Source organism: Lynx canadensis, chromosome A2, assembly GCF_007474595.2.
Source record: "Lynx canadensis isolate LIC74 chromosome A2, mLynCan4.pri.v2, whole genome shotgun sequence".
Taxonomy (NCBI): Eukaryota; Metazoa; Chordata; class Mammalia; order Carnivora; family Felidae; genus Lynx; species Lynx canadensis.
The window spans coordinates 156,740,208-156,752,426 of NC_044304.2; the positions used below are offsets into that span (position 1 = coordinate 156,740,208).

Sequence of the window (12,219 nt, forward strand, 5' to 3'; positions counted from 1 at the left end):
AGAAGTTTAAAAGCAGTAAGAAAAAAGAAAAACAGTTACGTACAAGATAAACCCCATCAGGCAATCAGCTGAGTTTTCAGCACTCCGCAGGCAAGAAGGGAGTGGCATGATATATTCGAAGTGCTAAAAGGAAAAAAACCTGTAGCCAAGAATACTCTATCCAGCAAGGCTATCATTCAGAATAGGAAGAGGGCTAAAGAGTTCCTAGACAAACAAAAGTTAAAGGAATTCATGACCACTAAACCTACGAGAAATGTTAAAGGGGACTTTTTAAGTGGAAAGGAAAGACCATAAGCAAGAATGAGGAAAATAGAAAGAAAAAAGGCAGTAAAATTAAGTATATCTATAAACATCAGTCAAGGGAATCACAAAACAAAAGGATGTAAAATATGCCACCATACACCTAAAATGTAAGGAATGACAATTTAGTGTTTTTAGAATGGTTTTACACTTAAACAACCATAAACTTTATATAGACTGCTATGTGCATAATGTTATATATAAACCTAATGGTAACCACAAATCAAAACTTGGTAATAGATATGCAAAAAATAAAGAGAAAGGAATCCACGTATATAACTAAAGAAAGCCAGCAAACCATGAGAGAAGACAGCAATAGAAGAGAATAGAGAAGAACTACAAAAACAACCATAAAACAACTAACAAAATGGCAATTAGTACATACCTATCTATCAATAACCACCTTGAATATAAACGGACTAAACACTATAATCAAAAAACACAGGGATATGCAATGAATAAAAAAGCAACACCCTTGTATATGCTGCCTACAAGAGACTCATTTCAGATCTAAAGACACAGGCACATTGAAAGTGAAGGGATGAAAAAGCATTTATCATGCAAATGGAGGTGGGGCAGATTTCAAGATAAAACATCCATGTTAGGTGCATGGTCTCTAGGTAAAAACATTTTGCTCTTTTCTAACAAAGTTCAGAGGTTCAGACTTATCTTGAGATCAATGTTTTCGTTTGTATCTACATAAACTCTCTATCCCAAGTCTCAGAATCTGTTTATTCCTTATGAGGGTCCTGAGTTTATCATAGGAATCTTGGTAGTGTTGTAAATCAGTCCTTTTTAAACCTGCCACCATTACAGTGAAATCGCGAGCCTGATTCTCAGTACAGTTGATTTTCTTGTGTTTTTTTTTTTTTTTTTAACTAATTTATTGTCAAATTGGCTAACATACAGTGTGTAAAGTGTGCTCTTGGTTTTAGGGGTAGATTCCCGTGGTTCATGGCTTACATACAACACTCAGTGCTCATGCCAACAAGTGCCGTCCTCAATGCCCATCACCCATGTTCCCCTCTCCCCCGTCCCCCCACCATCGACCCCCTTCTCAGGTTCAATTAATTTGCTAGAGCAGCTCACAGAACTCAGGAAAACACTTTACTTATACTTTACCATTTATTATAAGAGCATACGTTAGAGATGAACGTCCAGATGTTAGAGGTGTGGAAGGCAAGGTATGCGAGAAGGGGCACAGAACTTCCATGCCCTTTCCGGAGTGCCTCTCTCCCAGAACCTCTACATGTTCACCAGCCTGGAAGATCTCCAAACCCTGTCCTTGTGGGTTTTTATGGAAGCTTCACTACATAATCATGGTTCATTAAATCATTGGCCATTAGTGATTAAGGGCCTCTCTCCCCCACTAGAGACAGGAGGAAAGAGGGAAGCTAAAAGTTCCAACCTCCCAATCACAAGGTTTCAGTTCTCCTGGCTACCAGCCCCCCATCCTTAGAGGCTTTCCAAACATCACCTCATTAACCTAATAAAAGACCTTTATCACTCTCATCACAAGAAATTCCAAAGGTTTGAGGAGCTGTGAGCCAGAAATAGTGGATGGACAAAGACCAAATATATATTAGAAATACATTTTGGTCATCCAAATGGCCAAATATATGTTTCTTATAAATCACAATATCGTGATCTGTATCTCTTTGCTGGTGGTCTTCTTTCAGAAATATGGAAGACCACTGTCCACACACATGGCAGGTTGGAAAGGCAGGTGGGGATGGGAGCACCAAAAACCCTGAGGAGCAACCCTCAACCCATGACATGGAAATTGGCATGGATATACCCAAGTTCTTACGTCTCTGGAGTGTAATACTTATGAGGCATGTGTTTTAACCATCTGCCAGAGATCTCCCTCAGGATTAAGCTTGTCTTCCACTCTGACAACTTGGCTTAATAATGTACCCTTTATTTACTATGTTCCCCTGAGCATATCAATACACATACTCTCCTGCGCATGTTTCCTAAATTTTCAAAAAAACCAAAAAACACTTCCATTAAAATCTTTGTCTCAAAGTCTGCCCCTGAGGGAACACAAACTGAGATGAATTTTTCAGGGTGTTTAAGAATAGTGATTGTTGGGGCACCTGGGTGGCTCAGTCAGTTGAGTGTCTTTTTTTTTCTTTTATTAATTTCATTTTTTTTAATATAATTTATTGTCAAATTGGCTCATGTTCCCAGAGTCGTGGGATCAAGCCCCGCATTGGGCTCTGCACTGAGCTTGGGGCCTGTGTAAGATTCTCTCTCTCTCTCTCCTGCTTTGGATTCTGTGTCTCCCTCTCTCTCTGCCCCTCCCCCACTTGTGCTCTGTCTCTCCCTCTCTCTCTCAAAAATAAATAAAAATTAAAAAAGATTTTAAAAAAAGATTCTCTCTTTCTTACTCTGCCCCTCCCTCCCTCTCTCTCTCTCTCTCTCTCTCTCTCTCTCTCTCAAATTAAAAAAAAAAAAATAGTGATTGCTGAGGAAATACATCTGTAGCACCAACAGCAACTCCCACAGAAAGGAAGGGAAGAAAAAGAACACTGTTATATCATATCAGATAGCAATGGCATAAAATAGTTCTAAAACATTTTGATATATCTCTTTTGGTATAGCCACTTTAGCTAAGGTCATATTTTAATGGGACCTAACAACAAAATCGAAATAAAACATTAAACTTTTTGTCAAGTGTTAGGGTCCAAAATGGGGTGAGGGTTAAAAAGGAGATATCATCTTGAAGGAAAACTACATGCAACCAGCAGCCAAATGGTTACCCAAAATATACACATTACAAACGGCCACAAATCACAGAACCAAAGCACCTGTAATACCAACAATATCAACACCAGGCAACAATTGTAGTTCTGGATTGGGAAATCAGAGGACCAGGAAAAGGTGACTTAAACACCACATGCTAGATGGGGAGTGGGGGATCATGAAGAGAGGAGAGATTCCCCTAGTTCGAGATGAAACTTCAAAGCCAAACTGCAAACACATAAAGAAACTAATCATCAGGCTTAGAGTTTCAGTTAAGCAAGATGAGTAAGTTCAAGAGTTCTGGATTGTACCTATAATCAACAATACTATACCGTACATTTAAAAATTTGTTAAAAGGTTGATCTCATGTTAAGTATTCTTGCTACAAGAAAATAAAATTTTTTTAAAAAGAAATCTAATGACAATCTACTATTAAACTAATAGAACAGTCTTAAAAGAGGCAAAAAATTTTAGAGGCAGAAATGAAACAATGAGAAATAAATAGAAGTAACCAATTAGAAACCTTGCAAAGGAAAAATATACTCACTGAAGCTTTTTAAGGTGCAAAGAAAAATTAATAAACTGAAATGGACCCAATAAATAAAATATTTGTAAATTAGAAGATAGTGTTGAAGAATTCATCTCAAGTTAGAGAACAGCTCTATGAACATATTAGTTCGTGCCTTTTGCTCCAGAGCCCTGTGCAATTTATCATTTGTCCCATATTTAAAATTTTTAATTAGTTGCATTAAAACATGCCAGGATGGGTTTGATACTTTCACTTAGTACTCCAACTTCTGCCCAGGTCTTCTCTAATAGTATGTGAGATGCTCCACTAAAAACCCAGCTGGCTTTTCCCCACACATTTCAGAAACAGTGGGTCTAATACTTACTCTTTTGAAGGACAGTGTCCAGGGAACTTACTGCAAAAACAAAGTGCCCTCATTAGTGAGTGGCTTGGGCCCTGTCTCCTTCCAGCCTCAGAAGGTACTAAAAAGACAAAAAAGATGCCATTCTTGCCAGCTCCACCCACAAGCAGGGCAAAATTTGAGATTTGCATGAAGCCTGTGGGTCACCAGTTGGTGAGAACAATGAGGAATGCAAGATGTTATAGCTTAGGTGAAAAGTGTTTAAGAACTAGAGACTGACCAGTCCTATCATAGAGTATGTAGAGAGTGGTCTGAATGAATGTTCCTGATACGGTACTTTGCATTTGTTTGTGTGTGGTGTAAATCTACAACTACTTATTTGCTTTATAATTTGATCTTTTAGTGATAAACCTGTTGGCCTAAGTGGACTCAGAAAAAAAAAATGTATGATAATAAAAAAATTAAGTACTCAATTTTTATTTCTCAAGAAAGTTGATGATGAATATGCTTGTTGTCATTTACCATCTATTGTGCAGACTACAATAATATTGGTGACCACATGAAAACCCTAGACCTAAGTCTACTTCAAAAGTTAGTTGTTACTGGGCACCTGGATGACTCAGTCAGTTAAGCCTCTGACTTCAGCTCGGGTCATGATCTCACGGTTTGTGGGTTCGAGCCCGGTGTCAGGCTTCCTACTGACAGCTTGGAGCCTGGATCCTGCTTCGGATTCTGTGTCTCCCTCTCTCTCTGCCCCTCCCCTCCTCATGCTGTCTCTTTCTCTCAAAAATAAATAAACATTAAAAAAAAAAAAACTAGGGGCGCCTGGGTGGCGCAGTCGGTTAAGCGTCCGACTTCAGCCAGGTCACGATCTCGCGGTCCGTGAGTTCGAGCCCCGCGTCAGGCTCTGGGCTGATGGCTCAGAGCCTGGAGCCTGTTTCCGATTCTGTGTCTCCCTTTCTCTCTGCCCCTCCCCCGTTCATGCTCTGTCTCTCTCTGTCCCAAAAATAAATAAACGTTGAAAAAAAAAAAAAAAAAAAAAAAAAAAAAAAAAAACTAAAGAACGGGTCGCCTGGGTGGCTCAGTCAGTTGAACATCTGACTTCGGCTCGGGTCATGATCTCACAGCTGTCGGTTCGAGCCCCGCGTCGGGCTCTGTGCTGACACCTCGGAGCCTGGATCCTGCTTTGGATTCTGTGTCTCCCTCTCTTTCTGTCCCTCCCCCACTCACCCTCTGTCTCTTTCTTTCTCAAAAGTAAATGAATATTTTTTTTTTAAAGTTAGTTGTTACTTTTAAAAGACTAGACCTAAAGATGACATTAATGTACTTCTGTAGAAGGTGCATTTCATTCATATCTCTCAGTAGAGCACGACCTTTCATTTTGGTCAAATGCCTTTAGCTAGATTAAGAAAAAGAGACCAAATAAAATCAGAAATGAATGAGGAGATATTACAGCTGTTACCACAGAAATACAAAGAATCATAAGAGACTATCATGAACAAGTATATGCCAACAACCTGAATAAACTAGAAGAAAATGGATAAATTCCTAGAACCATATAATCTATCAAGGCTGAATCATAAATTCAGCCTTGGGAATGGGATCCCAGAATGGGATCAATAACAAGTAAGGAGATTGAATAAGTAATCAAAACAAATAAAAGCCCAGGACCAGATGGCTTCACTGGTGGCTTCTATGATATAAAGAAGAATTAATGCCAATCCTTGTCAAACTCTTCAAAAAAACTGAAGATGAGGGAACACTTTCAAACTCATTTTGTGAGACTAGCATTAGTCTAATAAAGCCAAAGACACTATAACAAAACTATAAGCCAATATCTCTGATGAACATAGATACAAAAATCGTCAACAGAACACTAGCCAACCAAATTCAATAACTTATTAAAAGAATCGTACACTATAAGCAAATGGACTTATCCTTGGGATGCAAAGATAATTCAACATAGGCGAATCAATCACTGTGGTACACCACATTAACAGAATGAAGGATAAAAATTATATGATCATCTCAATAGATGCAGAAAAAGCATTTGATCAAGTTCAACAATTTTTCATCATAAAAACACTCAACAAATTGGGTATAGAAGAAATGTATCTCAACATAACAAAAGCCATACATGACAAGCCCACAGCTAACATCATACTCAACAGTAAAAAACCAAGTTTTTCCTCTAAGATCAGGAACAATACAAAGATTTTCAACTCTCACGACTTCTATCGAACATAGGACTGGAAGCCCTAGCCACAGCAATCAGGCAAGAAATAAAAGGTATCCAAATCAAAAAGGAAGAAGTAAACTGCCAACATCTACATTTTCATGTTTTTTGTGCATATACCAAAAAGGAATTGAAAGCCATTCATGCTGAGTCCATTAACAGAAGAAAATTCCCAGTAATACGACCTTAGTTTTACAACAGTTTTATCAGTCTTTCAAATAGAGATATCGGTTAATTCAAACAATAGATTGTGTTCACCCAATTCATGAATTAAAAAAGTGAAGCTTTTGGAAGTTCTTTCTGTTTGAAGATGAAATAGCTGACATGTTGGTGTATGCTACAAACTCATTTAAAAAGGTAAACATTGAAAATAAAAATTATTTGTTTGGTAGTTCACAATATGAACACAAATTTTAGTAGAGGACAGTGTCACATTAAAAACAAATATTCTCAGGATGCCTGGGTGGCTATCAGTTAAGCCTCCGACTTCTGCTCAGGTCATGATCTCATGGTTGGGTCGTGAATTTGAGCCCCACATCAGGCTGTCAATGCCCACTTCAGATCCTCTGTTCCCCCTCTCTCTCGGCTCCTCTCCCACTTGTACTCGCTCTCTCTCTCTCTCTCTCTGTCTCTCTCAAAAATAAACATTAGAACATTTTAAATAAAAAAAGAAATCTGTGAATCAGAAAGATAACTGGAATTGTTTGTGGTACAAGCATAATTTAAATAGCATCCAAAGAAGCGGACCTACTTTACCAATCAAAATAGAAGCTGTAGCTGACAAGCTTTGCAAATATTTTCTTATACAAGCAGAATAACTGACCTACAAATTTGCATGATGTGTCTCCTATTGGATACCAAAAATTACTTCGGCATGGCACTACACACTTTCTCCCATCGCTTCTTCTCATTAGTCATACTTCAGGTATGTTCAAACCTTTGAAAAACTGTTTTATAGATGAACCTAACTAAGTTTCCCACAATTATATTGAACGTTTTGGTAAACAGTTCCTGTCAGTTCTGATTACAGTAGCCTCCCCTTATCCTTGGTTTCACTTTCTGTGGTTTCATTTATTCACAGGCAACTAAAGTCCTTCTGACATGTTGTCAGAAAGTCAATAGTAGCTTAAAGATACGTCACACTATGTCATTCACCTCCCTTCATCTCACCGTGTAGGCATTTTATCATGTGACATCACCACAAGAAGGAAAAGGAGGAGTACAGTACAAGAAGATATTCTGAGAAAAAAGACCAGATTCACATAACTTTCATTACAGTACATTGTTATAATTGTTCTGTTTTATTAGTTATTATTGGTATTCTCTTGCTGTGCTTAACTTATAAATTAGACTTTATAATAGGTATAGATGTATAAGAAAATCATAGCATATGCAGGATTCGGTACTGTCTACAGTTTCAGGCATCCACTGGGGATCTTGATACATATACCCCACTGATAAGGGGGGACTACTCTACATTTTGTGTTGAATCAGAGGGAATTATGTGATCCAAGTTTGTTTCTTGGGTTGTTTTTTGTTTGTTTGTTTTGGTTTTGGTTTTGTTGTTTTTATTTTAGAGAGAGAGAGGGCAAGTTGGCAAGAGGGGCGGAGGGGGAGGGAGAGAGAGAGAGAGAGAGAGAGAGAGAGAGAATCTCAAGCAGGCTCCAACACTCAGTGTGGAACCCAATGCGGGGCTCGATCCCATGACCCTGGGACCATGACCTGGGTGGATATCAAGAGTCAGGCGCTCAGCCGAGTCACCCAGGTGCCCCAATAATCCAAGTTTTAAACATAGGGAGCAGAAGACATTTCAGTTTTTAAAACTTTTAGTAAGTTACAATGATTGGAAAACAACTCATAAATAGGAAAACATTGACATTTATCCCTACACAAGAAAGGACAGAAAGAAAAAGAAACTAAACAAAATAAACTATGAGTGCTCAATGGTACAGAAAATTTAATTCTAAAATTTAAAAATTGTGCTTTAAAATACCTCAGTTTCAAGGTACCTGGATGGCTCAGTTGGTTAAGTATCCAACTTCAGCTCAGGTCATGATCTCACAGTTCCTAAGCTCAAGCCCTAAGCCCCACCCCACCCCCACTGGGCTCTGTGCTGACAGCTCAGAGCCTGCCTAGAATTCTCTGTCTCCCTCTCTCTCTCTGCCCCTCCTCCACTCATGTGCTCATTCTCTCTCTCTCTCTGGAAAATAAATAAACATCTATAAATAAATAAATAAATAAATAAATAAATAAATAAATACCTCAACTTCTAGAACAAATATTTTGATAGTTATTATTTTTAATTGGGTAAACGTACATTCGGTATTACAATGTTACAATGAAATAAAATTGAAAATTATGCAGGATTTAAAATTGGTAAAATATTCAGAAGAATCATGGACATGGAAAACGTATTTGAGTTTCATCTTGTCAAATATTTTGAAGAAAGATTTTTTGAATGGAAGCTAAAATATTTACAAAGTTCTAACTAAGAAAGTTAGTATTGAGAATATCATCTGTTTAACAAAATTTTCTCAGCATGTACTAATTATATCAACACCTGTGAAGACTATTTTCTTAATAAAGAAGAGTCCATTGAAGAGTCAACAATTTCAAATGCATTAGCCATAAAATGCAACTATGAATAACACTGCAGGTAATTTTATGAAGATAAGAGAGATAATAAGAGGTATTGAAAAACATGTTATTCAGAACACTATCAGTGATATGGTATTGGAAATAAATGTGACTAAAAAGTTTATTAAAGTACATGAATTTATAACAGAAAAGTTGTCTATTTGCATTTTTTTAAATGTTCAGTTAGTCAGTACAAGAAAGTAGTTTTAATTTTGCTCTAGAGATCAAGGATATATGGTTTTTAGAAAGACTTTGAAGTATAGTTGACATGCAGTGTCATATAAGTTACAGGTTTACAACAAGGTGATTCGACAATTCTACATGTTGTGCAATGCTCACCATGAAAAGTATAGTTACCATCTGTCACCATATAAAATTATTACAATGTTATTGACTATATTCTTTATGCTGTATTTTTCATCCTCTGGACTAATTTATTTTATAACTGGAAGCTTGTACCTTTTAAACCCCTTCATCTATTTTACCAATCTTTCTACCCCCTTCCCATCTGACAACCACCAGTTTGTTCTCTGTATTTATGAGTCTGTTTCTGAAAGTGAAATCATATGATATTTGTCTTTCTCTGTCTGGCTTATTTCACCTAACATAATATCTTCTAGGTCCATCCATATTGACACAAATGGCAAGATTTCATTCTATTTTATATGGCTGCATTATATATATATATATATATACACACACACACACACACACACACACACACACATACTTATATATATACACATATATACATGTATATATACTGTATATGTATATATATGTGTGTGTGTATATATATATGTATATACAATATATATACCCATCCATTGTATCTTGGCTACTATAAATAATACTGCAATAAACATAGGGAAACATACATCTTTTCAAATTAGTGTTTTCATTTTCTTTGGTAAATACCCAACAGTGGAATTACTGGATCTTATGGTATTTCTAGTTTTGATTTTTTGAGGAACCTCCATACTATTTTCCATAATGGCTACACCAATTTACATTTCCACCAACAGTGCACCATATTTTTATTATTTTCCTAATACTTACTTATTCATTTTGAGAGAGAGAGTGAGCAGTGGAGAGGCAGAGAGAAAGGGAGAGAGAGAATTCCAAGCAGACTCCATACTGTCAGCAGAGAGCTTGACGCAAGTGTTGATTTCACCAAATGTAGGATCATGGCATGAGCTGAAATCAAGAGTCAGACACTTAACCAACTGAGCCACCCAGGCACCCCACCACATTTAAAAGATATTTTTTGAATAGATCTATTTTACCAGTCTACCAACAAATAATAAAAATTTTCAGCCAATAAATTCAGATTTACTAACTGTATAATCACTGTAGTGCCCTTTTTCGTTCCCAAAACTGTCTCATTTGCATGATAAATTACATGGTTACCCTAAATGGAATGCAGAATAAGGAGACAGAAATACTAAAAACTTGCAATAATTATAAAGAAAAACCAGGTTTAATATGAATTCCAGGGGAGCCTGGGTGGCTCAGTTGGCTAAGCCTCTGATGTCAGCTCAGGTCATGATCTCCCGGTTCATGAGTTTGAGCCCAGCATTGGGCTCTGTGCTGACAGCTCAGAGCCTGGAGCCTGCTTCAGATTTTGTGTTTCTGTCTCTCTGTCCCTCCCCCACTCGCATTCTATCTCTCTTTCAAAAATAAATAAACATTAATTTAAAAAAAAAAAAAAGGAATTCCAGATGAGGAGAATGAAAGAAAAGTCTGAAAGACATTTTTAAATATTTAAAGATATTGCTAAAATTTACCAGTTTTTAAAAATGTATAAAATGTCATATTTAGGACCCTTTCTGAATGCCAAGCAAGACATATTTAAAAGTAATAATAGGGGCACATGGGTGGCTCAGTAGGTTAAGCATCGGACTTCAGCTCAGATCATGATCTCACCATTTGTGGGTTTGGGCCCCACATCAGGCTCTGGGTTGACAGCTCAGAGCCTGGAGCCTACTTCGGATTCTGGATCTCCTTCTCTCTCTCTGCCTCTCCCCTGCTTGCACTCTGTCTCTCTCTCTTTCCCAAAAATAAATAAACATTAAAATTTTTTTTGTAATAATAATAATAAAAGTCAAGTTTAGCCACATAGTAGAAAAACACAGAAAATTTAAAAATACAGTCTTTTTTATTTTTGCAAGAGTGAAAGAGAGCACGCAAGAAAGTGCAAGCAGGGGAGGACAGAGAGAAAGAGAGAGCAAGAATCCCAGGTAGGCTCTATGCCCAGCACAGAGCCCTATGGAGGCTCCATCTCACAACTGTGAGGTCATGCCTGAGTCAAAATCAAGAGTCAGATGCTTAACAACTGAGCCACTCAGGTGCCCCTAAAAAGAGATAATCTTAAAACTCTCAAAGACACAACAAAAATGATAATATTAAAGTATAACAGTATATTTCTCATCAACAATAATAAATACCAGAAATAAGAAACTAACAAATCCAAATATTCAAAGTGCTGAGAGAAAATCACTGTCAAACTAGAATTTTTTACCTAGTCAAATTCTTATTAAAATAAGAGCAAAATAAAAATATATTCAGACATCCAAAAACTAAGAGAACCTCACTCATAGAGAAACAGTCATCCAAAGATTAATAGAGAGTTGCTGAAAGTCTTTACCAAGAAACACAAGATCAAATCAAAGAGAAGGATTAACTTAGAGGAAACAGACAGTATGTCAGAAGATGGAAACTTCAAAAGACAATTAAAAACACCTTCATACATATAGCAAGAACAGGGCATTATTAAAAAGGAATATTAGAGGGGTGCCTGGGTGGCTCAGTTGGTTGGGTGACTGATTTCAGCTCAGGTCATGATCTCACAGTTTGTGAGTTTGAGCCCCGCATCTCACTCTGTGCTGACAGCTCAGAGCCTGGAGCCTGTTTCGGATTCTGTGTCTCCTCCTCCCCTGCTCATGCTCTGTGTCTCTCTGTCTCTCAATAATAAATAAACATTAAAAAAAATTTTTTTTTAATTTAAAAAAAGGAATATTAGAGGGGAGAAAGAGACATATGGTAGTTTAAAAAACAATAGTAGAAATGAAAACATTCAATGGAATGGTTGGAAGAAAAAGTCAAGGAAATCTCTCAGAAATTAGAATTGAAAGGGCGGGCCTACGCCGGCGGACTCCATCTTGTTCTGTGTCCTTCACCTTGACCACGCCTCCTCCCCTTGAGTAACCTCCCGCTCACCCGTTCAAACTTCCCTATCAAAACACGCCCCGCGACCTGCGTAACAGGACTCCGACCCTTCCCCAGCCAATCGGCTGAGGCCACAGCCATTACCTCACCAACTGCCCCTAGGCCCCAATAAAACCTTTGTCCTTTTGAAACTCGCTCTCTCTCCCCAGTATCTCACCGCTGCGTCGGTGCAGGTAGGGGATTGAGCTCGAGCTAGCTCGA

The 12,219-nt window shown here is 37.6% G+C and overlaps 1 protein-coding gene across 1 annotated transcript in view; it reads right to left on the reverse strand.

The window, feature by feature from the left end:
* Positions 1-12,219, reverse strand: part of LOC115502040 (olfactory receptor 2F1-like) — a 342,928-nt gene that overhangs the window by 60,756 nt on the left and 269,953 nt on the right. The window lies entirely within an intron of this gene.